Source organism: Vicia villosa, linkage group LG6, assembly GCF_029867415.1.
Source record: "Vicia villosa cultivar HV-30 ecotype Madison, WI linkage group LG6, Vvil1.0, whole genome shotgun sequence".
Taxonomy (NCBI): Eukaryota; Viridiplantae; Streptophyta; class Magnoliopsida; order Fabales; family Fabaceae; genus Vicia; species Vicia villosa.
In genome coordinates, this window is record NC_081185.1 from 109,158,790 (window position 1) to 109,171,815 (window position 13,026).

The window sequence follows — 13,026 nt, forward strand, 5'->3', positions numbered from 1 at the left end:
TGGCCGGGACATTGTTTGAGGTATCGCAAGACTCTGCAGGCAGCATTATAATGTTGAGTAGAAGGCTTAGAAAGATATTGACTAAGTTGTTGTGTGATAAACGTGATATCTGGACGGGTGGTGTTGAGGTAAATCAGTCTGCCAATGAGACGTCTATATGAAGGAACATCGTGATAGGCAGGGCTAGCATCTTGACAAAGTTTGAATGATGGATCGGATGGCGTGTTAGCTGGTTTGGAGCCAATAAAACCTGAATCTTTGAGGAGATCGAGACAATATTTTCTTTGGCAAATAGAAATACCACGTTTTGAATGTGCTACCTCTAATCCCAAAAAATATTTGAGAATGCCCAAGTCCTTAATTCTGAATGACTGATGTAGGATATCTTTCATGGCTTGAAACTCTTGTAAGGAATTGCCAGCCAGAATAACATCATCAACATACACAAGTAGGATTGTAAAGGTCGATGATGTTTGTTTAACAAAAAGTGAATGATCAGAAGGTGCTTGAGAGTAGCCATTGGAAGTGAGAACTGAAGTCAACTTGTCAAACCATTATCTGCTCGCCTGCTTTAATCCATAAAGGGATTTAATGAGTTTGCAGACTTGATTAGGTTTGGAAGTTTGAACACCTGGTGGGATCAACATGTAAACATCTTCATTCAAATCTCCATGAAGAAATGCATTGTTCACATCCAATTGGTGAAGATGCCAGCTATGTATTGAAGCTAAAGCTAGAACCAATCGAACTGTGGTGAGCTTAGCAACAGGTGAAAAGGTGTCGGAATAATCGAGTCCATCAATTTGGTTGTATCCTTTAGCAACAAGACGAGCTTTGAATCTTTCTATGGATCCATCAGAATTATGCTTTATCTTGTAAACCCAACGACAACCTATAGGTTTCACATGAGGTGGAAGGTCCACGATTTTCCAAGTGCCAGTTTGCTCAAGTGCAGCAAGTTTAACTTTCATAGCCTGATTCCAACATTCAAATTTGCTTGCCTCGGAGTATGACTTAGGTTCATGGTTAGTAGTGAGGGAAAGAGTAAAACAATATTGAGAAGGAGACAAATTATGATAAGAAACAAAATTTGAAATAGAGTGAGGATTACCTGAAGATGATTGGCATTCTGGATCAGTGAAGGCTGTACAGACATAGTCATTTAAAAAGGAAGGTAAAGTTCTGATTCTGCTAGAGGCACAGATGGGATTTTGTTGATTGGAGTCAGTGGTGTGTTGGTTAGAAATGATAGGGGAAGGTTGATTTGAGTCAGGTGTGGTGGGTGGAGATAAATTTGGGACATTTGAAATGTTGGATTGATCAGTAGGAGAGGTATAATTAGGTATGTCATGGCAAAGGTTTTGATTGGGAACTGCAGTACTATAGTACTCCCAAGGAAGATTATTGGAAGAGGATTGTTGTTGGTAGGGTAGAATGTGTTCATGATAAGTAACATTTCTAGAGATGAAAATGTTGTATGAGTTTAAATCAAGTAAAATGGATCCTTTATATCCAACAACATACCCAAGAAACAATGATTTTCTAGCTCTTGCATCTAATTTGGTTCTTTGATTGGACAAAGTAGATGCATAACACAATGATCCAAAGACCTTGATTTGGTTAATGTCTGGTGGTTTGCTATGCAGTATATGATAAGGGGATTTATTGTTGAGTAAAGGAGTGTTAACCCTATTGATTATAAAGGCTCCATAACTGACAGCATAAGACCAATATGATTTGGGTAAATTTGAATGGTGTAGTAAGGCTCTACCTACATTAAGCAAGTGTTGATGCTTTCTTTCAACTCTTGCATTTTGTTGAGGGGACTCAACACATGATCTTTGATGTATAATACCTTTAGAGGCATAGAATTGAGTTAGGAGAAATTCAGGTCCATTATCAGACCTGATGAACTTAGGACAGGTTTGAAATTGGTTTTCTATGAGAGTCACAAATTGTTGGACATGGTTAGAAACTTCAGATTTGTTTTTAAGTAGTATGATCCAAGTAAACCTACTGTGATCATCAACAACTGTCAAAAAATACTTATGATGATGAATGGAATTTGTGGATATAGGACCCCATATATCAAAATGCAACAATTCAAAATTTTGAGAAGCTTTGGAATGACTTAGATTATAAGGCAGTTTCTTATGTCTGGCATAGTGACACACATCACAAACTGCTTTGTTGTCATTGAAAATATCAGGGTACATGTGGGCCATTTTAGAGAGTCTATCATGTGACAAATGACCTAATCTAAAATGCCACAAAGCTTGCTTAGGTATCAGTTTACAATTATTGGGAATTGAAATTTCAGCATGAGGTTTGGATGAAGATATACTTGAAATGCTTGTTTCAGCAAGTATGAGGTCAAATACTTGTCTTGAGTATGTACAAACCTTCCACTTGATTAGCCAAACCAATCATCTTCTTGGTTTTCACATCCTGAATATAACAATCATTAGCAGAAAAAATGAAATTGCAATTAGTGGATTGACACAGTTTGGAAACAGACACAAGGTTAAGAGAAAATTCAGGAGTGAACAATACATTATGCAACTGCAAGTGAGGTGAAAATTGAATTGTTCCTGCATGTTTTGCTAAAACAACTGAGCCATTGGGCAAACAGACATTTATGGGTTTTATTTTGTGATAACAGCTAAACATTTGAAGGGATGAACACACATGATCATTGGCACCTGAATCTAAAATCCAAAAATCAGGTTTAACATATGTGGAACAAGAGACTGTAGAAACAAAGGATTTACCTGAGTCCTCATTTGGTGTATGACCAATATGAGTGGAAATGTGATTGGCACTAGGGTTGGCAGGATGGTTGATAGGCAGCAAATTTGTTTGTTGTAACAAACTAATCAGTTGGGCATACTGTTCTTGAGTGATACTAGTACCTGAATCATTGTGGGAACCTTCTACTCCATTGTTGTTCATAGACTGAGTATGATTGTCTGCAGTAGTAGAAGCATTAGCTGATGCTTGTCTTTTGGTGAAATTAGGAGGGAATCCATGTTTGCGATAGCAAACATCAATGGTATGGTCAGTTCTGTGACAAAAAGTGCATACTCTACCATCTTTCTTGTTATTAGAAGTTCCACCATGAGAATTGAAAGCTTTGCCAGGAAACTTCTTTGAATCATAAGCATTTACAAGCGTATTTGCTTCATCAATGGTGGAGTTAGAATCAGGTTTACCAAGTAAGGATACATTGTTGCTATCTTCTTGAACAACCATAGAATAAACTTTGTTGATTGATGGTAAAGGATCAAGTAACAAGACTTGAGTCTTGACAACAGAAAATTTCTCATTCAATCCTGTCAAAAATTGCATAATCTGATCTTCAAGGCGAAACTCTCTAGCATTGCGCATAACATCACATCTGCATTGTTGAGCACAGATACAACTAGGAATAGGTCTATGAGAATTCAATTCTTCCCATAGTCCACGAAGCTCAGTAAAGTAATCAAGAACTGACTTGTTTCCTTGTTTAAGATTGTTAATTTCAGTGCGCAAATTAGAGACACGAACTCTATCAGTTTTAGCGAATCGCTCTTTCAGATCAATCCAAACATCAAGTGCGTTTTCTAAGAAGATAATGGTTTGTGCAATAGCAGGACTTACAGAATTGAGAATCCATGAATGAACAAGACAGTTGCATCGTTCCCATGCAGATCGATTGAGATCATGAGGCTCGGCGCGATGATCGATCCATTGATGAATGCAATCTTGTTCTTGGCTCCAAGAGCTCGTTCCATGGATCTTGACCAAGAAATGTAATTGGTACCATTCAGTGGAGGCTGAATGCAAACAGAGTTCGGACCTTCACTCGGATGAACATAGTAGACAGAATCAACATCACCATTGGTGATTCGATTTGCAGTATGATCGATGCGTGGAGGCATGATGAAAAAGAGGGAGAAGAAGCACACGAGTGAAAGAATCACGCGAGTAAAAGAAAAGGATTGGTGCGGAAGTGTGATAGGAGGATCGAAGACGATGATACCATATTATGCTTCATACATGGAAGCCATGAAAGAGGAAATAGAGAGCTTGAGAAAGGAAAAAGAAGAAGAGCAAGTGAAAATGATAACTCTCTTATTGAATAAAAGTATATTACACACACTATATATATGGAATATAGTAGCTAACTGTATAACAGAATTAACAGCTAACTAACTAACTTCCTAACTAACTTTCTACTTGTGTGTCATCTATTAATTGACTTGCTATCCAAGATTGTTAGAAGCAAGGGTTTTTGATTAGTGAGAGGATTGTTCTCATAATCAAGTTAGTAAATCCAAGAGGATTGTTCTTGGTGGTTGAAATCTTGTTGTCCAGGATTGTTGGAAACAAGTGAGTCATTAAGGGAGGATTGTTCTCTTAGTGTACTTAGTGAAAATCCAAGAGGAATATTGTTCTTGGTGTTTGTGTAGGTCTTGTACAAGTCACAAACAATAGTAAAATCTCTTTCATGTTGAAAGGGGACTGGAGTACTCTCGGATTGTGAGGGGAACCAGTATACAACCTTGTGTCCTTTATTTTTCTGCACTCTCTTGCTTTCATAATCTCACCATAAACCTGAAAAAATAATATCCTTCATCACTAAAGCCAGATAATTTTTCAAAATCCTAATTCACCACCCTCTTAGGTGCACTCTTAAACTTACATAGTGTCGACCTTAAATTATTCTTTGACTTATTAATGTACCATGTAATTTTGCAAGAGTGGAGCAAATACAAGGTGAAATTGTAATTGTCATCGGTATCTTTTTAGTTTTGATGATTTGTCAATTTGTATGTATATGCATTATTTGATTTATCGTGTATTTGTACTTTGTCAATCATATGAATATGCATTGCTTGTATAATTCAAGCTTGTAATTCATTTGGAATCATGTGTGTTCGTTTGCTTCAACTATGACTAGTTTTTGTACCTTTGAGAACATATCCATTTATTAGTTTAGTAGTTGTATCCATGAAAATGTCTCCTTTGTTAGCCTAGCTGTGTGTTTTGTATTAATGTATTAAGTATTAATTTAATAACAAATTTGAATGTTTGAATCAAGACTGCAAAGATGTTTGACTTGAATCATGCACAGTGTGACTCAAATCATGAAGTCTTGTGAAAGTTAGGAATTTGCTTTGCCTTATTTTAGTCGAATCATAGAAGAATGTGATTTGAATCATGACTCGAATCATGAGACACACATTACTCAAAACATGGCCTTGTTCCTTCCTTTCCAACCTTTAATTCAAATTGTTGTTTCTTTGATTTGAATCGTTACTTTATAATTTTGATAAAAAAATCTTTTTGTTTAGTGTTATTACACTCTAGAACCAATCTCTCTCATCTCTTTTTGATTTTTTGGTGTTTCATGAAAAGTGATCACACATGAAAAATAACTCAAAAAATGTGTAGTAACACAATCTCTTGAAAATCATTGTGTTTTTGTTGTAGAACAAGAAATCAAGAGAGTGAGTTGATCAATCAATTGATGGAATTGATCAATCTATAAACAATTTGCCAAGAACCTATGTAAATGTGAAATGTAATCTAAGAGGGGTGACACTACTACGGAAAACACATATAATAACGATTCTGAAACACATATAATGACGGTTGTATGTCCGTTATGTAAGGTGTGATTGTATGTATTATGGTTTCCACAAAAGGCATGTGACCATTGTTATAAGTTAAGTGGTATGCTATGTATAACTACTGTTGAATTTTTCAACTATTGTGAAATAATTCATAGGTCATTAGTTCAAATCACAATGTCATCATTATTGGTGTCTTGTCTCTTGGTGTCTTGACCTTCATATAAAGTAGTTATCCATAATATCCAAATAAACACCTATAATTCCAAATAAAAATAGTTATGAGTGAATAACCTTATAAATTATAACTTACACTAAATTATGATTGAAGAATATAAAATACTTGTTATTTTTCCCACATTTAATCTTGATGTTCTTCATATGAAGTAGGCACAAGAATCTACACATAGAAGATAAAAAAAGATAAGAGAGAAACAGAGTAAAAACATTAATAGACGTTGCAGAAACAAAAACAAAGAGAATCTAAGCATAGTCTTCAAGATAATCAAAGTCATATTCTTGATGCATAGTCTTAAAGGAAGATTTCTTCTTTTAAAAATGGGTAAACATAAACATCCATATCACATTACATCTAAAATGGGTAAACGTAAACAATATAAGGCTGAAAAGAGGGGTTTTAAGAAAGAGATTACCAAGATGATGGAGAAATTGGGTGGATACGTTTCTTCTTGTGGTCATCACTGGTTTTGTGGTGATCATGTCTTTTTTCTGTCTGCATAGTCCTGAAAAATGCGGACCTGGGATGTTTACACTCCCATGCATCTATATACTGTTGTTTATAGCATGGATCTTTAATCGTCATACTTAAAGTTTGTCGTATCTGTCGCTTTCAAATAATGTACCGTTCATAATATTTGTCGTACTGTTTGTTATATTTTTGTTATGTAATATTTGTACTGTCAATATTAAATATTGTATTATCTGTTGTACCGTCGTTTAATTATTGAAGATGATATTATGCGTGTTTATTGCTAGTTAAATTTTTATTTCTATGCATTAAATCCTTTTCAATGTTATTATCGATAATTTCATTCGTGTACAGTATATATTTTTATGTTTTTTTGTTTTTCTAACAAACCATGTAAATAATTTTTCACCATTAACACAACAAAAACAAGGAGAAAAATTAACTTTAACTGTTAAGTTTTCACTTTAACTGTTACGTTAATACCCGGACGCACAGTCAACAGCTCAAAAAGTCAACAGACAGTCAAAAATGCAATTTTTTGTCAACATCCATATTTTGTCAAAAGATTCATCATGTGATCAATGGTTGATCATAATTCATCAAGAAAAGTTCAGAAATCAACAAAACTCAAAATTGCAAAATTAGAGTTTTTTACCTAAAAGTCAATTGAGCTTTGACCGACCATAACTCTCTCATAATTTATCAGAAAAATTCCAACCAAAGCTCATTCTCAAGGAAATTCAATTCTCTACAACTTTGATGTTGGGACCAAGGTCAAGAAATGCTTCCGCCTAAGAGATATAAGCCAAAACATTACAGGTCATTTTCAAAGTCAACAAAAAGCAGTTTTTTGTCAAAGCCCATATCATCAAGATAACTTCTCCAAATGCAAAAACGCTTCCAAATTGGCTTTTAGAGGACATCTTGGGCTTTCCAAAAAGTACAAGAACACTTTCATAGGATCAAAATTGAGGGAGATATGCCTTGATGAAGTTGACCTTTTTTGGAAAAATGCATGAAACAAGTAATGACCAAAATTTGATTTTTTTTTCAAAAAGGCCAATTCTTTTGTGATTCAACCTTGATTCTCATATGTTTAAAGATATTCACAACATATCCATGATTCATGACATTTTTATTTCATTTTAATTAAATTTTATTCATTTAAAATTTAATTAAAGTGAGATAATTCAAATATATTATCCAAGATGCTCATATGATGCAAGCAATGATCCAATTCATCTCTAAAGGCCAAGATTCCATTCAAGATATGCAATGATCATAAGTTGGAAGGAATAATAAAACACTTGAGATTTTAAACCATGGTTAGTCTTTTTAACTTAAAGCATTAAATGCTAATATTCCATTTTATCTTCAAAGTTCATCATCACATATTTATTAATAATTGTCCAAATACTATCATCATTTTTTTTGTTATAATAGAATATTCTAACTAACCATATTTTTATTCCACCATCATTTTAATAGTTTATCTAACCATCTTATCTTATATTTTTCTACAAATCTTCATTCTCAATTTTTATTTTAGTTAATATTATTTTAATTAACCATATTTTTGTTTAAATTTATTTTATTAGTTATGTTATTATTATTATCTCGTTTTTCTTTTTTTATAATATTTTATATTTTTAATTTCATTTTTGTTATTGTCTTAAACCAAAATTAGTATTTAAGTTTTATTTTGATATTATCTTGTAACTTGATTTTACTATTTTTATTTTGATATTATCTTTAAATGTTATATTTTAATTTTTATTTATTATCCTTATATATTATAAGATAGAATTGTTAAGTCACCATTCAACAAATTCTATTCAAACTTCATCATTCTATCCATTAACCATTAATGTCTTAATGTTTCAAACTCAATTCCAATTTGATTTCTCTCCATCTTATGTCATTACATACATCACCTTACTTGTTCCATAAGCCAAGTTTTTCCTATAAATAGGCAACCATATGTTCATAATTAAGGGGGGGGGGGGGGGGGGGACACCAAAAAAAACATTGCCAAGTCTTTGTTTTCTCTTTTCTTTTCTCTCTTCCAAGTTTCAAGTTTCAAAGGGAGTAAGAATTTGGAATTGCAAAACCAAGAAACCTCCACTCAAACCAAGCATCATTTGAAGGTAAGTTTCATCACTTTGAAACTCTATAAAATATGCATCATTTATATTTCATTTTAATTCAATAATTTCTTTTATTTTCCAAATATACTTTGATTTATTTATCTAAGTATTCATCCTTGTTTCCTTTTTTACTTGATGATGTTAAATATTGAAATACTTCTTTGCCATTGATCAAGCTCACCATGATCCATCATAAACTCACCACACAAGATCCTTTTATTCAATATCTTAATCAATTTATTTTCTTTGCATAATTAATTAAAAATACCTAAAAAACCAAAAAAAAATATTTTTCCTTTAGATTTAGGTTTATATTTTTATAATCTAATTCTTGACATAAAAAAGAATATTTTTCTTGTTAAGTTTAATTATTTGTATAATTATTTGTTTAATTAGTTTGTTAATTAACTTAAAATCAATTCCAAAAAAATCACAAAAAAAAATTGAATTAAGTTTAATTTGTTTTATATTTATTTTTGTATATTATTTGATATTATTTCTTATCTTTTTCTTTGTTCCGAATTGGAATAAAAGATCAAATATGGCAGAGATTGTATGCAGTTGATTTAAGACTTTTGGAAATTTATCGTGTAGTCGCTATGATTCTATCAAGTTTCAAAGGGAGTAAGAATTTGGAATTGCAAAACCAAGAAACCTCCACTCAAACCAAGCATCATTTGAAGGTAAGTTTCATCACTTTGAAACTCTATAAAATATGCATCATTTATATTTCATTTTAATTCAATAATTTCTTTTATTTTCCAAATATACTTTGATTTATTTATCTAAGTATTCATCCTTGTTTCTTTTTTTACTTGATGATGTTAAATATTGAAATACTTCTTTGCCATTGATCAAGCTCACCATGATCCATCATAAACTCACCACACAAGATCCTTTTATTCAATATCTTAATCAATTTATTTTCTTTGCATAATTAATTAAAAATACCTAAAAAACCAAAAAAAAAATATTTTTCCTTTAGATTTAGGTTTATATTTTTATAATCTAATTCTTGACATAAAAAAGAATATTTTTCTTGTTAAGTTTAATTATTTGTATAATTATTTGTTTAATTAGTTTGTTAATTAACTTAAAATCAATTCCAAAAAAATCACAAAAAAAAATTGAATTAAGTTTAATTTGTTTTATATTTATTTTTGTATATTATTTGATATTATTTCTTATCTTTTTCTTTGTTCCGAATTGGAGTAAAAGATCAAATATGGCAGAGATTGTATGTAGTTGATTTAAGACTTTTGGAAATTTATCGTGTAGCCGCTATGATTCTATCAAGTTTTAAAGGGAGTAAGAATTTGGAATTGCAAAACCAAGAAACCTCCACTCAAACCAAGCATCATTTGAAGGTAAGTTTAATCACTTTGAAACTCTATAAAATATGCATCATTTATATTTCATTTTAATTCAGTAATTTCTTTTATTTTCCTAATATACTTTGATTTATTTATCTAAGTATTCATCCTTGTTTCCTTTTTTACTTGATGATGTTAAATATTGAAATACTTCTTTGCCATTGATCAAGCTCACCATGATCCATCATAAACTCACCACACAAGACCCTTTTATTCAATATCTTAATCAATTTATTTTCTTTGCATAATTAATTAAAAATACCTAAAAAACCAAAAAAAAATATTTTTCCTTTAGATTTAGGTTTATATTTTTATAATCTAATTCTTGACATAAAAAAGAATATTTTTCTTGTTAAGTTTAATTATTTGTATAATTATTTGTTTAATTAGTTTGTTAATTAACTTAAAATCAATTCCAAAAAAATCACAAAAAAAAAATTGAATTAAGTTTAATTTGTTTTATATTTATTTTTGTATATTATTTGATATTATTTCTTATCTTTTTCTTTGTTCCGAATTGGAATAAAAGATCAAATATGGCAGAGATTGTATGCAGTTGATTTAAGACTTTTGGAAATTTATCGTGTAGTCGCTATGATTCTATCAAGCTTCTGATAAATTTTCATTAACTTTAAATCCAAGATCATCATTCACTCACCATCGATCTTCACTAACATCGTGGATATACTTGACTAGCTTCAAGATGATTCGCGTGCTAACATACTAACAATTAACTTTAAATTCTGCTATTTTTCTTTGTCCATTTGGACATATTATTTATGTTTCCGCTATTTTCTCTTTGTCCATTTGGACATATTATTTATGTTTCCGCTATTTTCTCTTTGTCCATTTGGACGCATTGTTTATGTTTCCGTCATCTTCCTTTTGTCCACTTGGACCATATTTTTACCTTTGAGCTAAAACATTAATAATCAAGATAAAACTTAAAAAAAAAGCACTTTGCACACTTGCACCTCTATGGTTTTCCCTCTTATTACTTTTTTTTTAATCATACCATCATTTAAGAAAAGTATTAAATGCATAGGAAAGGTCTTATAAATTGAGAGTAGATAACTCCTAATTGCTTGCTCAAACACTTTCATTTTGAAACAACGTATTTTCAAAACTTCTCATTTATTTTCAAAACTTTCATCTGGTATTTGAAGGGCATTATTCCCAGTGAAACTCTTCAGAGACCTATGTGACCTATTGTCCATCTTCACTTCTTCTATTTTCAAATCAACAAAGCATTTAAAAAAGTGAGCTAAGCAATTAAGAGCCCATGGATAACCATGGATACAAAGGGTGCTTAAAACTTTCCCTTTGTATAACCAACCCCCCGAACCCAAAATCTGTCAAAAGGTCTTTCCTGTTCTTTTATGCCTTTCCTAAATGTTGGATAAAATAAAAGTCGGTTGCGACTCTTGCAAGAATAAAAATAAAATAATAAAAGAAAAAAAAGAGCAAGGAGTCAGTTTGCAAAAAAAAACCGAGTTTACAGAACTGGCGACTCTGCTGGGGATTTGAAAAATATTTTTAAAGAAGGGTTATCTTAGAGTTTTTGATCACTTTAATATTTGCTTATACTTGTTTATTTTGTACATATTTGTTATTTCATGATATATATGTGTGGTTCTATCACTTAAGATACATTATGGACAAATCCTAACCCGGATTAAGTACACATAAGAATTAGGTGGAGGGTATAGTCATGTATGGCATACAAGGAGTTCAGTCCTTAACAAGCTGTCATGAGAATCCTTCCGCTCAGTGGAGGTTCCTTGCTGGTAGTATATGTTTAGCAAGTTCAGTTGCGAAAACATTATTGCTTTCATTGAACTGTAGAAGCTGAGTTGGCCGTAGAACTCATTATCCCATCTTGGCCTTTTTAGGTTGTGATGCAGAAACTATTCAGGTGTAGACTTGGATTAGTTGTCATGCGGAGAATCACACGCAGACGAGTTTTTCTTGAGAATATTATTGGCTCACAAGTTCAGTTGTGCAAGCCGGTAATATCCGAAAGAAGAATGTGGACTCTGACGTATCAGTAGAACATGTTATGCAAGTGATTAACCCTAGTACTATCCCATATTTGGTTCTTTGACCTCATGCTCGTGACGTTGAACTTTGGAACCTACCTTATGTGCACCATGTTTGTGTTACAATTTCTGTATATGTGGCATTCATGCATTCCTACATTCATAAAAATCTGTTCCTTTGATTTCCAATGAACTCAGAGGTCTTTTTTTGTAAACATCGTAAGTTTCATCAAACTCAATGGATCTTGGGTGTTGATGGGGTGAAAACTCTAATCCACCAAAATGGATGATTGATTTTGATGATAACTTGATCAATGCTTTAATCCAATGCTTGAATGTTTGCAAATTAATATCTTAAGTTCTTTGAAACTCAAATAATATAAACAACAATTGCATCATTTGCATACATACATCCAGGTTACCCATGAAACTTATCCTTTTCTGTCTCCATCCTCAGAGTGGTCTGTCTACCGTCAAGCTGATTCCCTCACACAAGTACGGAACTAGAGCCAACGTCAGATTAAGAATGGAGTATCAAGAGCAACATAACGTAGAGGTCAGAATGGAAATAGAGGATTTGAAGTCAAGTATGACTAAGCTCACTGAAATGTTGCAAGTTTTGATTGCTAGAGGGGAACCGCCTCAGAAGACTGTCATTGTTGAAGTCCCAAGTGCTAATGTTGACCCTCAACCCACTCAATAACCACCTTCAACATGGCCTGAGTTTGGTTTGCCACCTGATTTTACTCCTCCCTATGAGAAGACTCCTGGTATTGGTCAATCATCACGACCTGTGATGGGTCAAACTTCAAACCCAGTTATTCGTGCTCCTATCATGACTGAATCTCAGCCCATTGTGCATACTGTTGCTCAACATGCTTATGAGAATCCTTTATTTGAATACCAAGCTGCCAATTCCAAGAATGGAAGCCAAGGGGATGCTGGAGATATTGAAGATGTCAAAGAACAGTATCAGACTTTGGAAAAGCGATTGAGAGCCATGGAAGGCAATAATTACTTTGGGGTTGCTGCTAAGAATATGTGTTTGGTTTCTGATGTCGTCATGCCTGCAAAATTCAAGACTCCTGAATTAGAGAAATACAAATGAAACACCTGTCCAAAAAGCCATTTGACCATGTACTA

The 13,026-nt window shown here is 32.5% G+C and overlaps 1 pseudogene; it reads right to left on the reverse strand.

Moving 5' to 3' along the window:
• Window positions 1–1,134: 1,134 nt before the first annotated feature.
• On the reverse strand, window positions 1,135–3,773 carry LOC131614327 (uncharacterized; annotated as a pseudogene).
• Between the last annotated feature and the right edge of the window lie 9,253 nt (window positions 3,774–13,026).